This window comes from Triturus cristatus, chromosome 7 (assembly GCF_964204655.1).
Source record: "Triturus cristatus chromosome 7, aTriCri1.1, whole genome shotgun sequence".
NCBI lineage: Eukaryota > Metazoa > Chordata > Amphibia > Caudata > Salamandridae > Triturus > Triturus cristatus.
The window spans coordinates 951,907,580-951,928,071 of NC_140590.1; positions in this window are offsets into that span (position 1 = coordinate 951,907,580).

Below are 20,492 nucleotides of genomic sequence, written 5' to 3' on the forward strand. Positions count from 1 at the left end.
GCCTGTAATTTGTTCAGACGGTGACAAAAACGACTGCGGCGACGACATAGGGGCTACTCTAACAGTACCTGTGTTTACTTTTATTTTTATTGTTGTCTTGTCCTTTATTTTTCTTGTAAGACTTTGCGCCTTTTAGGAGGGCATTGGCTCTGGATAATATATCCTCAAAATGGCCGATAGCATAAATAACAAGGACAAGGGGGCCACCTCCAGTCATTGGTCACTCCTCAGAGTGATGAACAGTAACCTTCTTTGATCCAATGCATAACAACTGAAATAGGACTATAATCCTCAACAGTTTGATGGACAGTGAAACAGGACTACACAGGTTCTCCCACAGTCAATGGAAATAGACAGAGGTCTGCATAGATGTCTAGGAGGAATCTTTCCTAAGGAATCAGCCATTTTAGACTGACACCTCCACAGGGGTACAGCCCACAGTTCCACGGCTACCGACCTCTCCTCACACTCATTTCAGGTCAGAATTTCATTGTATTCTTCCCTCATCTTAATTTTATCTATCCCCTTGTCTTCTCTTTTACCTAGCCTCCTTCCTCCTCCTACTCCGCACCTGGCGCCCATGGCGCATCCACTAGGATACTAGATCCAACCCCGTTTCCCCTTCAGCCCAAATTCTTGCCACCCGCCTCAGTTGCTTCTTCCCCCTCCCATACCCTCCCACCCCCTAGCCTATCACACCACATAGCACGGACCCCTCACGAGCCCCTTACACACTTTGCGCCCCTTAGCGTCTCACCAATTGTGCTGATCATATCATGGAGCTCTCAGGCACACACACCTACAACATCATTTACCCCTCAACCTTTCTAGAAAATCAGCCAAACGATTCAAGCACAATTTTATAAAACTTCACCCTGAAACACTCATCACTGATCCATATTTCTCAATACACAACGGGAACACAACCAATGATATCATTTTCCACATGAAACATGGAGCGCAATGGAGGAAAGCATTCCTAGCCTTATTTACGATCTCCTCTAGGAAAACCGCGCATGGTCTAGTTATTTATATTTCCCCCTCCCAGCTCTTCCAAGCGACAGCAACCATCACCATCTACAATAACAGAACCATCCTCATGCAATCCACAGACCGTAGTCTAAATCTCCTGGATAACATCTTCTCCATTATTAAAGAACAAGTGTCTAAACCCCAAACCGCCACCCAACCTATTTCCACCACTAGTACACAAGATATCACATCGCCAATCCCTTCTGACAGCCACGCCCCACTTCTACTCCGTCCATTACCTACATCGGCATCATACGCTACTCCCACCCAGACTACCCCCCAATACACATCACATCACCTCTCCAAACCCCACCTCCATCTACGCTCCGCTTCTACAACGACCACTTTTCACATTGGAGACACATCCCACTTCCACACCGACTGATTCATACATTTTACTTCCACCCAGCACGACTGAGACAGCATACGCACCCCCAATAAATATTGAATTCACTCCCTGCACGATCATAGGTCCCCCACCCATTAACATCATCCCTGCCATAACCATACCTCCCGTTACCTCATCCTCGCTGCACAATAATACTCCTAGCACGTTCACCCCCCCATTCAAGCACACCCCACCCAGGTCAATCGTTGGTACATAATAGGACACCCCATTACCTATTAGAAAACACGCCGTCCTCAGATCAAACTTCGCATCCTAGTACACTTCCCACACTCACACCCCAGCCAGCCACACCCACTACTCAGCCATCTACATACACAATTCACCGTTCCACATCCATAACACTGCCTCCAACTCTATACCTGCACATGACCACAGACCTGACCATACCACAAAGCAGCCTTTCTCATCCATAATACAGCCACCAACCCCACCCACAACCGCTCCAGACCCCAGACTGGATGAAATCATGATCACACTTCACCAAATCAAAGAAGAACTACAAGCTTTTAAAGAGGTGATTTCGATACAACCATGTTACACTAGATCTACAAGATCATCTAAATCAAACGAGCTCCCAAACCACCTAACATTCACCTCGAATCTTACTCTACCCAGCTGTAAATCAGTTCCCTCCCGTGATATATCAACTCGTCCAATACGAAGCACCAATCCGTTTTCGGAGAGCAAATTACTTTCTCTACTTCACTCTTATGAACCCTCTCACGTGAACCCCCTCACTCCCATTGCCATATCGATCCAAACTATCCCCCCCAACCCTCACAGGACCACCAAACACAACATAAGAGGAATCATAGACAACAACCGTAGAAGAGTCCCACTCATTCAGGAGCCTACTTCATCCCTCATCACACCCGTCTTAAATGCATACTCCTAAATTGTAGATCGGCTTCTAGACACGCAGCGGACATAGTTGACCTCATTATCACACAAGAACTAGTCCTTATAATTTTAACCGAAACCTGGCTAACGGAATCCTCCACACCAATCATCGACATTCTAGTACCCCCAAACTACGACATCATCAGACTGGACAGAATTGATAAGACAGGGGGAGGTATCGCCTGTATACATCGTAGCAACATCTCTGTAAACAGAGCCATATCCCCGGTATTCCCTTCTTGTGAATACATGTGTCTTGACATCACCAGCAATGGCAAACCATTATGCTCTTTACGCACCATCTATTATCCACCAGGTGACAACCTCATCTTCACCGAACATTGCATGGATATGGTCTCAACGAACTCTGGGCGTCAAAATACCCAAATATTCCTGGGTGACTTCAATCTCCATTGGAACGACCACAACGATGCAGTGGTCAATAGCCTCAAAAATGTCCTCGATGATCTAAACCTCACCCAAATCTGCAACAGCCCTACACACAATAAAGATTCAATCCTGGATATAAGAATCTCCAAAAGTGACTCCATTCAGCTCGAGTCGACCCTGTGACTGGTCAGACCATCATATTATCACCTTCCTTATCAAGGAAACAGTGAAACTGAACTCAGTTCAATCCACAAGACCAAAAGTATGGAATAGAGATTTGAAAAAACTCGACCCCTACATATTACCATCTTCCAGCCACAACCTACTTTTGCCCCCTGCAGGTTCTTACGAAGTCCAGGATCCCACCAACCACCACCTCAATTCCATGACCTCCATAATAAACGAGGTAGCCCCGCTTCAACTAAAGGGAGTCTCCTCAAAAGACTCTAAGCCCTGGTACAATGGTTTACTCAACGAGGATAGAAGGTTTCTCAGAACTTCTGAACGTAATTGGAGATCAGTCCCATCCACCAATCACCTCAAGATACTTAGGAAAAAGAGAAATGCTCATTACAGAAAGATCAAGCGCACTAAAGCAGACTTCTTCAGCCACCAACTAGACCAAGCAAGAAATCGTCCCCAAAAACGTTTTGAATTAATTAAAACCCAATCTAAGGATGCACCTCAACGTCTACAAGACATAGCGTACCCGCAACCCACCTGTGAAGAATTTTCTGCCTTCTTCACTCAGAAGACTGACAACATCAAGAAGGACCTCCTCAATGATCTAATCTTACACTCGGGTCCTCATACGAAAACCACCCCAGCAGCTCCATTGGAGCCTAACCAAATCCCATCAAAGTTTGACCTGAAAAATGACGCAACTTGGTCTTCCTTTGCTACTTACACTGAAGAAGCTATATGCAAGATTCTTAGGGCCCTAAAGCCGGCCAATCACTTCAACGATCCTCTCCCCGCAAACGCTGTTAAAGACTTAACTCCACTGCTTCTGCCTCTCTGGACCAAGATCATTAACAGTTTACTTCAACAAGGTGCATTTCGGACTCCCTCAAAGTTGGACAGGTATCACCCATTCTAAAGAAACCCACGGCTGACCCTACGGACCTAAACAACTATCGCCCTATTTCCAATATTCCTACCTTGGCCAAACTATTGGAAAAATGTGTACTGCTTCAACTGACAAGACATATTAATCACTTTGACCTTCTTAACAAACACCAATCAGGCTTCCGAGCAGGTCACAGCACCGAATCAGCCATAACACACATAATTGATGACGCGCTACAAATCCTTGATCAGAACGGATCATGTCTACTCATCCTGCTAGACCTCTCATCAGCCTTTGATATGGTCAATCATGAGAACTTGATGACTTGATGGATCTTCTGAAACATAGAATGGGTATATCAGGGTCCGTGCTAAATTGGTTTACCTCATTTCTCCAGAACCGGACACAAAAATTCAAGGTCAACAACTCTCTGTCCAAACCCGTCCTAGTAACTTTGGGAGTCCCTCAAGGGTCCTCACTATCCCCGACTATGTTTAATCCTTTCATGGAACCACTCACCGAAATGCTACACGTGTCCAACGTGCAATATCACATGTACGCTGACGATACACAACTATACCTTAAGATCCACACCCTAGAAGACATCAAACTGCTTAACACAACGCTTGGAAACACCCAGACATGGCTGGCAGAAAACCATCTCAAATTGAATGCTATAAAAACTGAATTCCTCCTAATAGCTCCACCCGCCAAAGTCCCCATTATGCAAGACTGGATCAAACATCTCACTGTACTCAACGTTCAACCAACCATTGTGGATTCTGAAAAATCATTGGGTATAACTCTTGACAGTAACCTCAATATGCAAAAACACATTAGCAACGCAACAAAGGGAGCAAACTTCCAGATAAATACACTGAGGAAGCTGAAACTTTCCTGCCAGTCAATGACTTCAAACAGGTAGTACAAGCTTTAGTTATCCCTAGAGTGCATTACGGTAGCGTCTCTCTGTGTAGCCTTCCTAAAGCTCACTTGAAAATAGCGTGTATGACGCATAAAGCCTTACACCACAATGCACCCAGCTATCTGACACGGAAACTGACGATCTCTGATGGGATAAGATCTTCAAGAAGTGCGGAAAACCTACTACTAAAACCGCAAAGATTCAAAAAGAAAAAAACATATAAACGATCCTTCTCATGAATGGCGCCCAGGATATGGAATGCCTAACCCCCAGAAACCAGACTGAACTCTTCTATTGCATCTTTCAAAAAGGAAATAAAACCGATTCTCATGGCAAAATTCACCTGACCATAGTCTAAAGAAATTTTGAGAACTAACGTACCCGCGTTACTAATCCTACTATGACAAGGGACCTGCTAGACAACCTAGACATTTTATCTACCCTTTACCTGACTCAATGGGATTGTTATTTGTTGTACCTTTCTGCCTTACTTGTACAAGATGTCATGTATACGTGTTTAACTTCCCATTATTTGATGTATAAAGAACCTCACTTACTGTAAAGCGCTCTGATATCCGCAAGGGTCTTGTTCGCGCTCTATAAAACTCTCAAAATAAATAAATAAATAAATGTCCAGCGATGAAAGCTGGGGCAAGAAAGGGAAACGAAGTAGAGACAGCTGAGGGTGAAATGAGAGAGGGAGGGCTGAGAAGGCAACAAGGGGGCAAGCCAGAGAGAGAGAGACGAGGATGAGGAGAGATGGTGGTGGACTGAGGTGAATAAAGACAGAAAGGTTGATTAGAGACTGTGGGACCTGAGAAGAGATAGGGAAATGTAATAAAAGAGGCGCTCTTGTGATTTGGCACCCAATGATGACCCTCAACTACCACCATTTTAACTGACTTTAGTGTGTTATTTTACCTTAGCCTGGATATATGAGACAGTCCTGCATATGCCTGCTTCTCTTCTGTCTTGTAATCCTGTTGTCTTTTAGTGTGAGCTGTCATGGAGTAGAACAGTACATTTATATTATAAGTGCTTACTATTGGCTTTGACATGGTTTCATATCATCTTTTTCCCTTGGCCTTGCCTTGCTGCAGTTTCTCTACATGCACAGCAGTGCTTGTAAGTTGTTTGGGTTAATTACTATAGGTTTTCACATGGCTTCATGTCATCTTGTTTCCTGACTTTGCCTATTGGCTTTGACATGGTCTCATGTCATCTTGCTTTCTGACTTTGCCTTGCTTCTAAGTGCACAGAATTATGAGTTCTTACTATTGGCTTTGACATGGCCGCATGTCTGACTTTGCCTTGCTTCTGCCTACACAGTAGTGCTTGCGATTCATATTCAAGGTCTTGCTGTTCCTCACTTGTTTTTCGCACCTCACTGACCAGAGTGAACTGGATATTATCTCTGGAATGTACAACTCTGTCTCAGAGTCAAAATACAGAAGCTTGGCCAGCCACTGTCTTGGCCTTGACGCAGACTGGTAAAGCCTGCTTGTTTTTTTCCAATGAGAAAGGGGCAGGGTTTTCTAGAAACTTCACCTCACGTTGAATAATGATATTTAAGCTGGAAGCTTTCGTAGGTCATATGGAAGTTCACCACAGAATAAACGTATTGCTGTGGAATGGTGACGGAACTTGAGTCCTGACTGACACTCCTACCTGGGCTGTTGAAAGGGCTTCCCCAGCTAAAGAGCGGGCAAGGATGTTGCAGAATTAGTCGGTGAGGTGTTCCTAACCACTTTCTCTCTCTTTCTCTCTATTGTATATATTTTATACTCTTTACCATCTGTATATATTGCATTCTATTTCAATTATTCATTTAACTATTCATTTGACATTTGAGAATCTGCATTTACTGATATATTTGGCTTACTTTTTTTGAACATTGCATTAATCAATAGTTTTCTTTGAGTCTGCCATAAAATGATATATTCAGCCTGTCTTTTTAAAATGTTGCATTAATAAACTTGTGTGTGTTATTTTAAATGCACCAGAATTTGTTTTGCTTGTCGTGTCTTGCCTAAAGGGGGTGCTGTGTACTTTGCTCGTCTTTAGGAAGTGCTGTTCAAAGTGTATTTTTAAAGGTGCAGTGGTATATTTGCCTCCCAGAAAGGGAGTGCAGGAGTTGGGTGTGTTCTTTTAGTGAAAAGCAGATTCATTACATCTTGGCGTCATTCTCACAGGATTCGAACGTTGATTTAAAAAGGAGAAGAAACATGTTTTTTAGAAATTGAGGGCAGATTCACAGTTACCAATTGATATATTTGGATGGGAGGTAGTCCCATATGGTGCGCTAGCCCATGAGTGGACTAATTGTGCTGGAATAAGTGAGAATTCGAGTGTGTGTGTTTAGCTGACGCTGAGCCAGCATAATTGGTTGCATGTTTACAAAAAGTGCCTGTAAATAAAGGAGAGGACCTTTCTACATTAGGCAGAAAGGGGCTGGATCCCCTTTAGTGCTTATTATAAAATGCATACAAAATATGTTCAGCTGCAGCGTGGATTTGAAACATTACAGAAATCGTTTGTTGAAGCCAAAAATACCTCTACAATGTTAACTTATCAGAATAAGGTATTGCAAGAAAAGTTGGAAACCTACCAGACTGTGGCAGTAAAGGCTGCAGTTCGTATTGTGAGAAAAGTGTGGTTAGCTATTGCAAAGGTAGGAATTGACTGGGACCCTGAAAAGTGGGCAGACAGAGACAGCAGTGTAATTTTGAATGCTTTGTTCAGCATGTATCACTAATTTGAGCATTTAGACCAGGACCAGGAGTTGAAAAAAGAATTGGCTGATGTTCAAATGGAAAATACGTTTTTGAAAACAGAATTAACCATGTACCATATGACGGCGTTTGTTATGACCAGCTATTCCGATAGCCAGGATGATTCATATGTGAAAAATGTGAGCTTAGAGAACGTGCCAATTAATCTGCAGGCTTCACAGACGGTCTTAATTAATTCTTTCGAGGAGGTTATTCAGCCAGAAAGGAATGTGCAGGGAGATTTAGCGATCGCTGGTTCCAGCTACAATTCGGACATGTCAGTGAACGAAGAATTTTGCTTTACATGGAAAGATGCTATTTTTAAAAATGAAATGCAGCAATGTGTTTTTGACTCTGTACAGCAGACTGTGCAGAATGGTTTTAAGGCATGGTCAATTCAGAAATGTGACAGTGTATCTTGTGTGCCAGTCCAAGAGCAGTGTGAGATTTTTAGTTATTGTGAAGAACAGGAAAAAAAGAGGATACTTTTAAATTCATATGCTGAACAAATACAGGTGCTTTTTTGCTTTTGCCCATTGAAAGACACTGGGCAGATGATGGTGAGACAAAATGTGATTTGTCAATGGGACAAAGCAGACGTGATTAAGTGGTATATACAGACAGAAACTGCAGTTTTGCATAAAGAGTTTGTGCAGATCTCAATAAAAAGTCCAGGGGTGGAGTTTGAGACACAGAATTCCTCAATGAAGTGGCAGACTGTACTGCAAAGCATAGCTACTATGCATGACAGAACATTTAATTTCCTTACAGATGGCATGGCTAAAATCTTGGAGACAGAGGTGGTGACACTCGATTCAGATTTGGTGTGCATAACTAAATACAAGCGTCCAGGAGATAAAGACCACACAAACGGGTGGGCAGACAATGAAGGGATCCATATCCCCCAGATTTACTCAAAACTATGATTTCTATGTGTCAGGCGCACAAGTGCAGACTCAGTTAGACAGAATTGCAGAGCATTTGCAGAGCAAGGGATGGGAGGTAAATCCCGTCAAATTACAAGGACCCTCTCAAAGTGTGAAGTTTTTGGGTATTCAGTGGCATCAGGGACACAGAGAGGTGGTGCCCCAAGTGAAACAAAAGGTCAGACAATTTGCAGTGCCCCGAAACAGAAAGGAAGCCCAGAGGTTCATTGGTTTGTTTGGTTTTTGGGGACAGCACATCCCTCACTTGAGTCAGATTTTGGCCCCTTTGTACAAAGTTATGCAAAATAAAAATGCATTTGAATGGGGAGAGCAACAGCAGATTGCATTTGAATTGGCAAAAGAGGCTATTCAGCACGCTTTGAATTTGTGGCCAGTGTGGGAGGGGGATGTTGAGCTGAATGTGACAGTACAAGGATCATACATCTCTTTTTATAAGAACATCAGAAGAAGAAAAAGCAAGTTTAGCAACCCTATTTAAATTCCAGACCCTATGATCTTCTGTTCTGATGGCATTCTTGAATACTGTAATGACTTTCATGGGTTGTAAAAACTTAGATCCCCCAAGGAGATGACCCTTACGAGGACTACGAATCCTAACTAAGTCTCCAACCCTCACAACCGGTTTTTTTAACAGCTTTCTTTTTGTCAAAAATTTCTTTATTCATGTACATTTTCCTAACTTCTTTTTCAATGCGTTCCTTGTCACCTTCCTCAAACATGGAATCAGAAGAATCATTAGATATCCACGAAGGGCATAACATAGTGGCGGGTTTTCGTTTGCGAAATAACTCAAAAGGGCTCATCCCTGTCATTGAATGAGGAGTCAATCTGTAGTTTTTAACCTTGTTTTGAACTTCAGAATACCAACACCTGTGATAAGATACAGCTCTTTGAATGGTTTCTTTGAGTACCCGATTAAACCTCTCAACTATTCCATTGGTCTCTGGATGATAGAGAGAGGACCTTTTGTGTACAATACCTCTGTCATCCAAGAATTTAATCATTTATTTTGATGTGAATTGGATACCATTGTCAGAAAGTAGTTTTGAAGGAAAACCTTCTCTTCCAAAAATATTATTAAGAAATGTTATGATATTTTTTGTCTCTACTGAGTTTGTAATCATAATCTCAGGCCACCTAGAGGAAACATCAAGAAGCACAATGACATACTTATCTACACTAGTATGCTTTATGGGGCCTAAAACATCAATAACCACCTCATCCCAAGCTTCCTTGGGAAGTAACCTTAAGGTCATCGGTTGGACACGAGGTTTCAAAATCTTATCACATCTACTGCATTCACCGCATTCTCGAACAACCATCTCTACCATTTTGTCCATCCCAGGCCACCAGTAGGTTTGTCTAAAAATCTCTTTAGTTTTAGAGATTCCAGGATGCCCATCGTGAGCAAAATCTAACAGTTGTGACCTTAAAGAGGTTGGGGAATCAATCTTGTACTCCTCAACAAAATACCATTTTGACAAGCTAGCTCCTCTCTTAGTCGAAAGAAACCACTGAGATCCTCGTGTACTTTTGCATGTTTGCCCCAATTTCCTGCAATGCCATCAAGTACAGATTGTAGCGTAACATCTTTAGCAAGTTCATCTTCCCACACAACCTTCTTGATCACGCTCTCATTAACCCCTTCTCCGCTCATGACGGAGCCGCTCCGTCATGAGCCACGGTTGCCGTGTGCTCATGACGGAACGGTTCCGTCATGACACGCCCGTTGGCGGCCGCTCCGCCTACGCGGCGCTGTTTCCCCGCCTGTGCGGGGGGACAATGCAACTGGGCGGAGTCATGACGGAACCGTTCCGTCATGAGCACAGCCCAACCGTGGCTCATGACGGAGCGGCTCCGTCATGAGCACAGCGCCACCGCGCTGCCCCCCCCGTACCCCCCAGCACTGCGGCGGAATGTCCGCCGCAGCGAAGGGGTTAACCTGGCACACAGCGTACTCATCAAACTCATCGCTCTCATCTTCAACCGCTTCATCCTTGGAGATATTAATGTCCACCAAGCGAGAGCAGCAATCAGCCAAATTATTTTTTGAACCAGGAACATACACAACAGAAAAATCAAACTCTTGAGGAGCCACCACCCATTTCCTTATCCTAGAGGAAATATTGTCTAGACCCTTTTTTTCAAAGATCTCTCTCAACGGTTTGTGGTCAGTTTTGACAGTGAATTTGCATCCCCACAAAAAATGTCCATACTTTCCATATCGCCCAGAAGATGCCTAAGGCTTCCTTCTCCACTACAGAATAATTGAGTTTGGATCCTCTTAGAGTCCTGCACAGGAATAGTATGTCTCTTTCTACTCCTTGGTTATTTTGCTGCATGACAGCACCTAAACCATGATGACAATGTCATGACCTGGTTCAAAACTGCTTAAACAGGAAGCTTTGGATAACATCTGTTTAACTAGAACACATTATTTTTCGCACTCAGCATTCCAATCAAAAGCTACTCCCTTTTTTAGGAAAAGTCTCATGTTTTGTTTGCAAAATTGGGTATAAATTTCACATAATATTCTGTCATTCCCAAAATCTTAACAACATGATCTTTACTGGCCATATTGTGAATGGTGCTGACTAGCTCCTTCTTGGGTTCTATGCCTGAAGCAGATACCTTATGTCCCAAATAATCAATTTCAGTAAGACTAAATTAGTTTTTTTTTGCTTTCAAAGTAAGACCATTGACTTCCAAGATTTTTAGAACTTCCCTCACCCTACTGTCATGTTCTTCTTTGTTGCAACCAAAGACAAGTATGTCATCTTGATAGATTTTTATCCCTCTGACATTACTAGGGATACGTTCCATCATCCTTTGAAATACCGCAGCAGCAGATATTAACCCAAAAGGCATTCTGAGAAACTTTAATGTACCGAATGGGGTAATAAATGCCCTTAAATCTTAAGAGTCTGAGTGCAACTTCACTTGGTGGTACGCTGAAGCCAAATCCAAAGAGGAGAAGAACTTGGCTCCCTCTAAAAGGGATAACATCTTAGAGATGTTGGGAAGGTGATAATGGTCAACAACCATACATCTGTTAAGTTCTCTTAAATCTATTCAAAGTCTGGATTCTCCCTTGCTTTTTAGTGCCATTACGACTGGTGACAACCACTCTGAAGCTTCAACTTCAGCAATATTACCAGCACTCAATAGTTTGTCCAATTCCATTCTCATATTCTCCTTCACCTTAATAGGAACTCCTCTTACTTTGCTGATAAACAGGCACTGCCTTTTTTTTTAAAGATTATTTTATGTGAGTACCCATTCAAGAAAACCAGTCGCTTGTTAAAAACCAAAGGAAATTATTTTTCAAAAGAGGAAATGGAACTGGAACTACATAACTCGACTTGACTTAAATGTACATGTTTGTCATTATAAGCACGTGTTTTTAACATAACCGAAGGAGTTTCATTGGGATCCAGTATAACTCCTAGAACCTTTTGGTGCAACCAACTGACTAACGACTCACCTCTCTCCGAAACATAAACCTTCCCAATGGTGACTCGATCCTTGAAACTAATGTTCCCATTAAAATACCCTGAAAGTTTAATCAGTTCTCCACCATACCCTTTGGCTTTGATATCAGCTTTATGCAGTACACCTTTATCCTTCAAATGCTTATCATAAACTTCTTTGTTAACAAGAGTAATTTTTGCCCCAGAGTCAAACAACATCCTTACAGGAGTGTCATCGATGTGGATTATATCAAAAAGACCACTCTTTTCACCTTCAGAGACCCTGAGTATTATTTCTTCATCTTCATGATCTTCATCGCAAACAACCTCATAAACTTTCTTTTTTTTAATACCAGAACGACAACATTTCGATACATGTCCCTTCTTTCTACATTTCTTACATGTTGCCTTCCATCCAATACAACCCTTGAAACTGGCTACATGCCCATGTTCTCCACATCTGTAACATGTAACTTGAAGTTTACCAGAATAAACAGTACTCTTGCTGTAATTACTTTAGTTAAATGAGGACTTATTTGTGTCAGTTTTGTTCTGATGAGAATTCGTCACATCATTTTGTTTGCTTTTAGAGTCGTATACAGTTTCTACTTTGTCTTCCTTGAGTCCCTCACCATTCCCTTTTTTAAGTTCCACAACGCATGCTTTAGTGTGTTCACAGGATTTGGCAATAGTAATTACTTCTGACAAAGATGGGTTATCTTTCTCCCAACAAGCTTCTTTGACCTTCTCTAGAGAACATCCTAGCATAAATTGATCTCTCAACCTTTCTTCATAATTGCCCCCAAAATTGCAGGTTGAAGCAAGTTTCCCCAAGACAGAGACATAATCTTCCACAATCTCCTAGTCTTTGCATACGTTTACCAAAATGGTGTATTTCTAGCACTGTAGACCCTTTAGGTAGAAAATGTAAATGTAACTTTTTTTAACATATTTCGTAATCATTTAAATTATCTGCTTCAAGTGTGGGTAGATCTGGAAGATGTTGAAAAATCTCTTGTCCCTCAATACCTTAACAGTGAAGAAGCAGAGACATCTTTCTATCAGCACTCAAAAAGACACCACATACACGAGACTAGTGTGTGAAAACATTTTTCCACTTTTTCCAGGGAATATTAGGTTCACCCGGACTCATCAGAAAAAATGGAGGAGGAGGAACGTTTTGCATTATGTATCTAAAGCAAAATATTTAATGTAAACCTGTAAAAGAAGAGATTAGTGCAAGAGAAACAAAATCGCCATTTGGTGTGCCTATCACCTTATATAAATGACAGGCAGAGAAAAACAAAATTAAAAACAAAATAAATAAAACAAAATGTGCTTGTCAGTGTGTTTGATGGCCTTGTATAATAAAATAATTTGACAAGCAAAAAACAATATAGTGTGCTTGTCACTGAGATGGTGTTGTATAATAAAATTCATTTGACAAGCGAAGATAAAATAGTGTGCTTGTCACTGAGATGAAATGTCCAATAGAAGAAGAGGAATGTTTCCCACGCTGATTAGAACACATTTATCCTTGCAACAATATATTATTATGAAGAATGTTCCAAAAGAGAATCTCCCATGAAGAAAAGAAAGGCTAGAACTATGTATTGTGTGGAGAATCTTCATGCAAGGTGGTTCTTAACACAGTACTTATACATTCCAAAACGACAGGAGGCAGGAAGTTGATCAATTGAAATATAACGGTTAGCAGTCTAGCACAAAAACAATAGGAAATAGAGAAGATTCTCTCCAAAGGTTGGCAGTCTAGTTGTGATGATGTTGAACAGAAAACAGGAAGTGTGACGTGTGTTACTCAGGACGTCTGAGTAGAAGCCAAGATCTGCGTAATGACAACCATGGAAACCAGCGAGCAGGGAATAATGTGAGCCACTGGACCTTTTCAAAGGTAAGCAGGCGCGGGAGACATAGAGACATCAAACGGCCACTTCACAGCGTGTAATCACGATGAGTCAAAGCAGAGTCACAAATAAGCCAAATTAGAGTAACACAGCAATTCACATGGAGAGACAAAGGTGCACAGCACAGCACGAAGTCAAGAATTACACGGTTTTAAAAAATAGATGTTTTGGCTTAAACATAAAGACAAATCATACACATGTAAAATGTGTGAAATACGATACCAAAGATTCCAAGAGTTCATTGGTTCCGATTTTTCTTATTATTTGTTTTCTAAGATGAAAGAAGAAAATGTTGCCCTCTTTTCTTGTGAGATGGTAGCGTTGAAGTGTGCAAACCAAAGTCCAAAGTAGGTAGTTCTCAGCTCGTTGCCATTGTAAAGATCCTCCAGAGACAATGGTATTGTAGAAATAGTATCTTATTCAGGTAGGACTTAACATCCCAGTCTGCTAACATCACGTACAGCTAAGCTAAAGTAAAACTGTCAGTAAATCAAATACATACATTCTATAGTGAAGCTTGGTACTTGCAAGATTCTAACAGTATGATGTCATATTACAATGTTAAAGAAGAAGAGCACAGGAACACATTACAATGGCTAAATGTAACTTAACACATATATGAAGCAGAGAATACCACTGAGAGAGACGAGGATGAGGAGAGATGGCAGTGGACTGAGGTGAATAAAGAAAGAAAGTTTGGTTAGATACTGTGGGACCCGAGAAGAGGTAGGGAAAATGAAGAAGGATAGAGGTAGCTACATGGAGACAGCGAGAGAGAGAAATAAAGATATGGACAGAGAGAGAGAGAAAAATGGCTCAGGATAGACATGCAGATGTACGGCCGGAAGCGTGTTGAGAGAAAGAAAAGCAAGGAGAGACAAGATGGTTAAGGAGAGACTGATGGAGCTGAGGATGATAATAAATTGCAGAGAACAAACTGAAAAGAGAGGATATTCAGGAAGTGATAACGAGCAGCTGAGGAACTTTCTCACTGAAGTTAATCACCATGGCTAATCAGTCAAATGCCTCAGTGTCTGAGGATAGGCCATCTAACTTAGATGCAGGGCTGGCTTTAGGGCATGCGACCGGTGCGGCCGCACTGGGAGCTGACCTGTGAACGAGGCGCTGACCTCAGGAGGGGCGCTGTGTTTAGCAATAACTTATGATTGGAGAGATAAGGGGCACCTTTGCTCAGTGGTAGTGAGAGAATCCGAGGTGGCGGTTATAGGGTGCGGGGGTGCCAAAAATGATTGCCGCACTAGGCGCCACCAGCGCTAAAGCCGGCCCTGTTCAGATGCCATACACATCAATAGCTGGTCGATCACTCCCACAATTTTCTCAAGAGACCTGGGAGCCCTTAGTGCTGTCACAGAAGCATGAGCTGGTCTTGTTAAGTTCTTCCCTAACCTTTTAGACCCACAACCCACTTTCCAGAACAACAATCTTTCTCAACCCACCTAGCTTTAATAGACATAAGGCAGGCAATTATTTACTATAACTAAAGCTTTGTGTAAAGGGCAGTATAATTTACAGACAGCACGTTTTTCATTGAAATGGCCACTAAATTGCACGGACATGCAGTTTTAGTGACAAAGCTATATTGTACACAAAGGATAATGTGTGGAAATCAGGTTACAGTAAATATGTATCATTTGGGCATCACCAAATAAAGTGTCTTGATTTGTTTTATACTATTAAAATCTTTGTTTCCATCACACTTCTCAATCACAAAAAAAGTGCTTCCATTTTGATTTACGAACCACTGATTTTGTACAGTTCATTTACATGTATTTGCATTTTGTTGTATGCTACAAAAAAAATCACCCTACAGCCTTTCCTTTCACACTCTCTGTACCCCACCAAGATTGTTACCTAATTCCGTTTACTTTTCTGTCTCTGACTGCAGTGAGAGAAATTTATAAACACCAAACCCAAAAAGCAGCAATTTGTCAGAAGATGTAGCCTGACATTTGACCTCTGTCTTTGAAGCACAGCAAATCTGGCAAGATAAATGCAGAATTTAAAGACATCTTTATTTATTGCTTGGACTTTCTGGACCCACCAAAATCGGCTCGCGACCCACCAGTGGGTAGCAACCCACAGTTTGGGAAACACTGGTCTAGATGCTGTCGTATATCAACATCAGTCTTCCCTGGTGTAGGGGTATAGAGGCACCTATAATAGTGGGAATATGCTGTATTAATATCGGTTTCGGGGTGTTCAAGCACATCCCCATGGTCACAGATCGCGCATATTGGGGTTCTGGGTGTCTCTGATTTCAATAGCCAGGCCAGGAGTCGCCCCGCTCTGGCCCCCTCATCATGTTGTATTGCAATATATTCTTGATAATTAATGTGACGTAATTGAGCCAAATGCACATTATAGCATCTCTGTATAGCTCTCAGTTTGGGTGATAGGAGAGCAGTGTCTGCAGCAGCCATTATCTCACAGTCTAGCATTTCAGGTGATATACCACAGGACCATATCCCGTTTCTTAGCATTTTTTTAACTCCATATGAAGTCTGAATATGTTTCCCCCAGATCACTACATTAAAGGTGTCCCATTCAATACCCCTGTAGATGTGTGAAGCCATTGTTTTACTCAAAGTACCAATCTATGTGTTCCCCTATCATTGTGTGCAACAGTGAATCACAGAAAGCTGCCAAGTGGAGATCTGAGGCTGGTGCCAAGTCCACATCAACAACAACAATGAGTTACGAGCGGCTACCACCCACCCCAGATACTCCTCCTCATTTAGCAACAGGGTTTTGTCCCCATCTTCTACAAATAAATCCAATCAAGTATATACCAGATGCACTGGGAAATAAATTGGGTGGAGTGCCCTTCAAACAGCTGAAAACTGCCACTGCTGGGACCAATCAGGACATTTTGTGGCAAGAGAAATAGCTTAGAAACAATGCAAAGGAAAATGAGATCTATCTTTCTTACAATTGTGTACCATATTAAAGTCGCCTGCCCAAAAACGAGCTGACAGAGGGGACAAAGAGGACCCAAGCCCTGCAGAAACAGCACCTGGGGAACATTGCATGCGTATATGCTGGCGAGCACCAAAGATCTACCATCCAAAGTGGCCTCCAGAATTGTATATCACTCCTCTAGGTTTATATACGGGAATCATGCAACACATACAGAACTCCTAATGCTGTCCACACCAGTGTGCCTTTGAGTATGTCGAGTAAGGTGTCCCATAGAGTTGCCCATACCTTTTCTCTTCAACTTAGCTAATTCCGGCACATTCATGTGAGTTACGTGAGTCTCCTGAAGGCATGCAACCTGGATGCTCTGTCTCTTCAGAAACTAAAAGACCAGATCCCGCTTGGCCAGAGATCCCAGGCCCCTTACATTCCACATAGTACACTGTAATGTATGCAATGCCATGAGAACCAGAGAAAGGCCACCCCCTGACCTTGGATGCACTTCTGTCTCTGCAAACTGAGTGTCATCTATCGGATTTCTCTTGTTGAATCCTCGGGATCGATTTGTGGCTCAAGTGGGTCCACCCTTTGATAGCCTCAATTCTGAATGCTATAATAGCTCAGAAGATTAGGGTGATCAATTCAGGGAAGGAAAGGATGGGGACAGCAGGGAGGGAGACCTGAAACGAGAAACAACACTTTGAATACTGGATAATGATCACCAAGATAAAGTATACAGAACTACTCTCTCTCTTATTACCTGTAACAGAAAACAACACAGTCCTGTACACGAGCACACAAGGAATTGTTCTATCCTTGTCTAGCCATGGTGATGAAAAGACTGCTGAAATAAAGAACTAGCCAGTGAATACCAGAGCACGTTTGTTATAGACACATGCACCTGAGCCTGTAAGACCATCAAAGACACACACACACAATACCAACCAACATAATATTGATGCCAAGTGTCACGGGGGATAAATCCTAGTAAGACCTCATGACCCTCTGTTAGGAAACAGCAATAAACAATTATAAACCAGGAGCTTCGATTGTTTAGGAATCTTTAGATTGCACTATTGTGTGTGTAATGACCAATAATAATTCTTATCCGGTCAAACAATTCCAAATCTTAGCAAAGAATACTCCAAAGTCAATTACCAACGATGAAACAATAAAGTTTGTTCAAAAGGCACTCCGTTAATTATTTGAGTAAATGCAGCAAGAACTTCCATTGAATAAATGCCGAAATCAAGTTCTTGTACTCAGAATGAAGTTCTGCCCAAGGTAGCTATGCAGACTGAATCAAGATATCCCATCAGCATTTACTTCCCGCCACCTTACCGCACTAGAAGACGCTGTTCCTTCACAGCTATTTCTACGATCCTGAAGCAAAATAATCTGCTTCGATTTCAACGTGGAAGCCTCTTTTGAGTGTTTCCGGGTTGACGTCATCACTCACGTTCCTCCTGCTGGAACGCGGAAGCGCACCGTAGCAGTTCTCCTCCCTGAGCACGGCGCCACAACCCACAGAGCCTCTTTCCAAACTGCAGGTAAGAGCGGAGGGTAGCCCGAGTCACGCATATGGAAGCTTTACTCTCGGCACCCCCGCGACATCATCGGGAGCCGTAACACTGAGGCAAATCATAACATTTGAATTCCAGGGCACATGGACCACCTACACATCCATGCTCTGCCTGCTTCAATATCTATTGTCAGTGCACACATCTATCACGCTTACCGTTACAATCCATGGATTCAGCACAACTCCCCTCCCCAGCCATGACATGAAAACTATAGTGGCTATCCAATTATAAAACATAAACAAGAGGGCACATAATGCAAACAGTAAAACAGTAAAAAAAATGCATTCATCTGGACAGGGGGGATAAGTAGGAGGCTTCCCAGGCTTGTAACACCTCTCCAGAAGCATAAAGTGGCTATGTGTGAGGAAGCATTTAATGCTCCTGATATATGCATATATTGACCCTCATATATATAGTGCTTAACATAGTGGCCCATGCAGATAATTATTAGCATCGGAACAGAAATCTCCCAGGTAGGAGACATTTACACGTAATAGCAGGTGTACTACGATTGAAGATGGGCATCTACCTTACTGTCGGCAAGGTATAATAGGCTGCTAACACGGGATGCAGAAAATTAACATGTCAGGTAATATGCAGTTAAAGGATACTATCTGCAGATCTCCGAGTGAGTGCAGGGCCATTTTTTGACCGATGTCCCAACGCTCGGTGCTGTCATCTCCCTCGTATGGTGAGTCATCTGTGTCTTTTGCCCCCCTAGGGACTGCTGATGCATCAATTGCTCTATTATACGGGCACATTCTTTTACAACTTGTCATTTCATGGGTTTTTTGACCACCTTCTCCTTTGTCAACTTCCCTCACCTGTCCCGGGTGGTGCCTTGTCAGCTGTGTTTATGATAATATCTGCCAGCCATTGTGATACTTCCTCTGTCCTATTTTCACATACTATCCGCACACCCGTTGGGAACATGAGAAAAGACGAGATGTGCAAGTTTGAGTTAGCACAATTCCCATTTGACTGAAAGGAAGGCGATGCGTGGCCACTGGATCTCCATCATACAGTCAGGGAATGCTGTGCTATGCGGCCAATGCCACCTTCTGTGCTCCATGGTCCCTGTTTATGAACACATTGCAGGTGCAGTCTCCGTCCCTGTAATTAAGCAACAAGTCACGACTGGCCGTGCTGGTGCCCGAGGAGGAGGGGTCTTGTCTGTTCTATAGAGTGATCCGCCATTCTCCCTTGGGGAGAGGATGTAGCCTAACGGCTAGGGCGGTCGATCTCCAATCTGGGGAACCAGGTTCTAGTCTGGGCGGATCACTTAATCTCCCTGTGCCTAACAAAAAATTAATGTGTCCTTGTGTATTGCAACTGGTGCTCATGTAAAGCACTCTGATACCTGATACCTTCAGGTCAAGTTTGCGCTATATAAAACTCCAGAAAAAAAAGGCAGTGTCCTGGGCACTGGCCTTCTGCTACCTCCAGAAGCACCAATATGTGTATGTTAATTCACCTTGATCTACTTCTGGCATCTTCAGTCTATGCTTTCAGTTTAACAAGTTTCCATCCCTGCTCCTCCACCGTGTCTTACAGAGTATCAGAGGCTGACATGACTGACGTCTGTCTGGAGGATTATGTTGGTCAATATTTTTTCTTTGAGGTTTTTATGATCATCTTGAAGGAGACTAATGTCAATAGTAACTGCACCAGTTCCTGTTTCCAGGGCTCCGTTAGTGTCCAGTAAGTAGCACCTGAAAAATGCGGCTGCCCACGGCATACGCAGTGTGCCCCTGTAAGAGGGCGGCCCTCTTAGTGTCACATTAGGCATATCCCAGCATACCAGTCGCTGGGACCCCTTCCCACGGGAGTCCCTCCTATGTCAGGCACCTCTGCGGCGTCATTTCCAGCACGCAGTGGGATGGGCACCTTCCCCCACCCACTGGTCATCCTTTTTGGTCCCCGCTGGACATGCTGTCACCATCGGTCACAAGACTCCACCCTGTCCCGCCCAATGACCCTCTCCAGGGGGTCCATATTTCACTTGCTGGTGCGACACATGGTTATCAGTTTGAACCCTCAAATTTGGGACTCACCAAGTAGGGGGGGTAAACAAGGGTTTAGTCATCCCCCAAATGTAAATGCACATTTTGCACACAGTGCACAATGGATTATA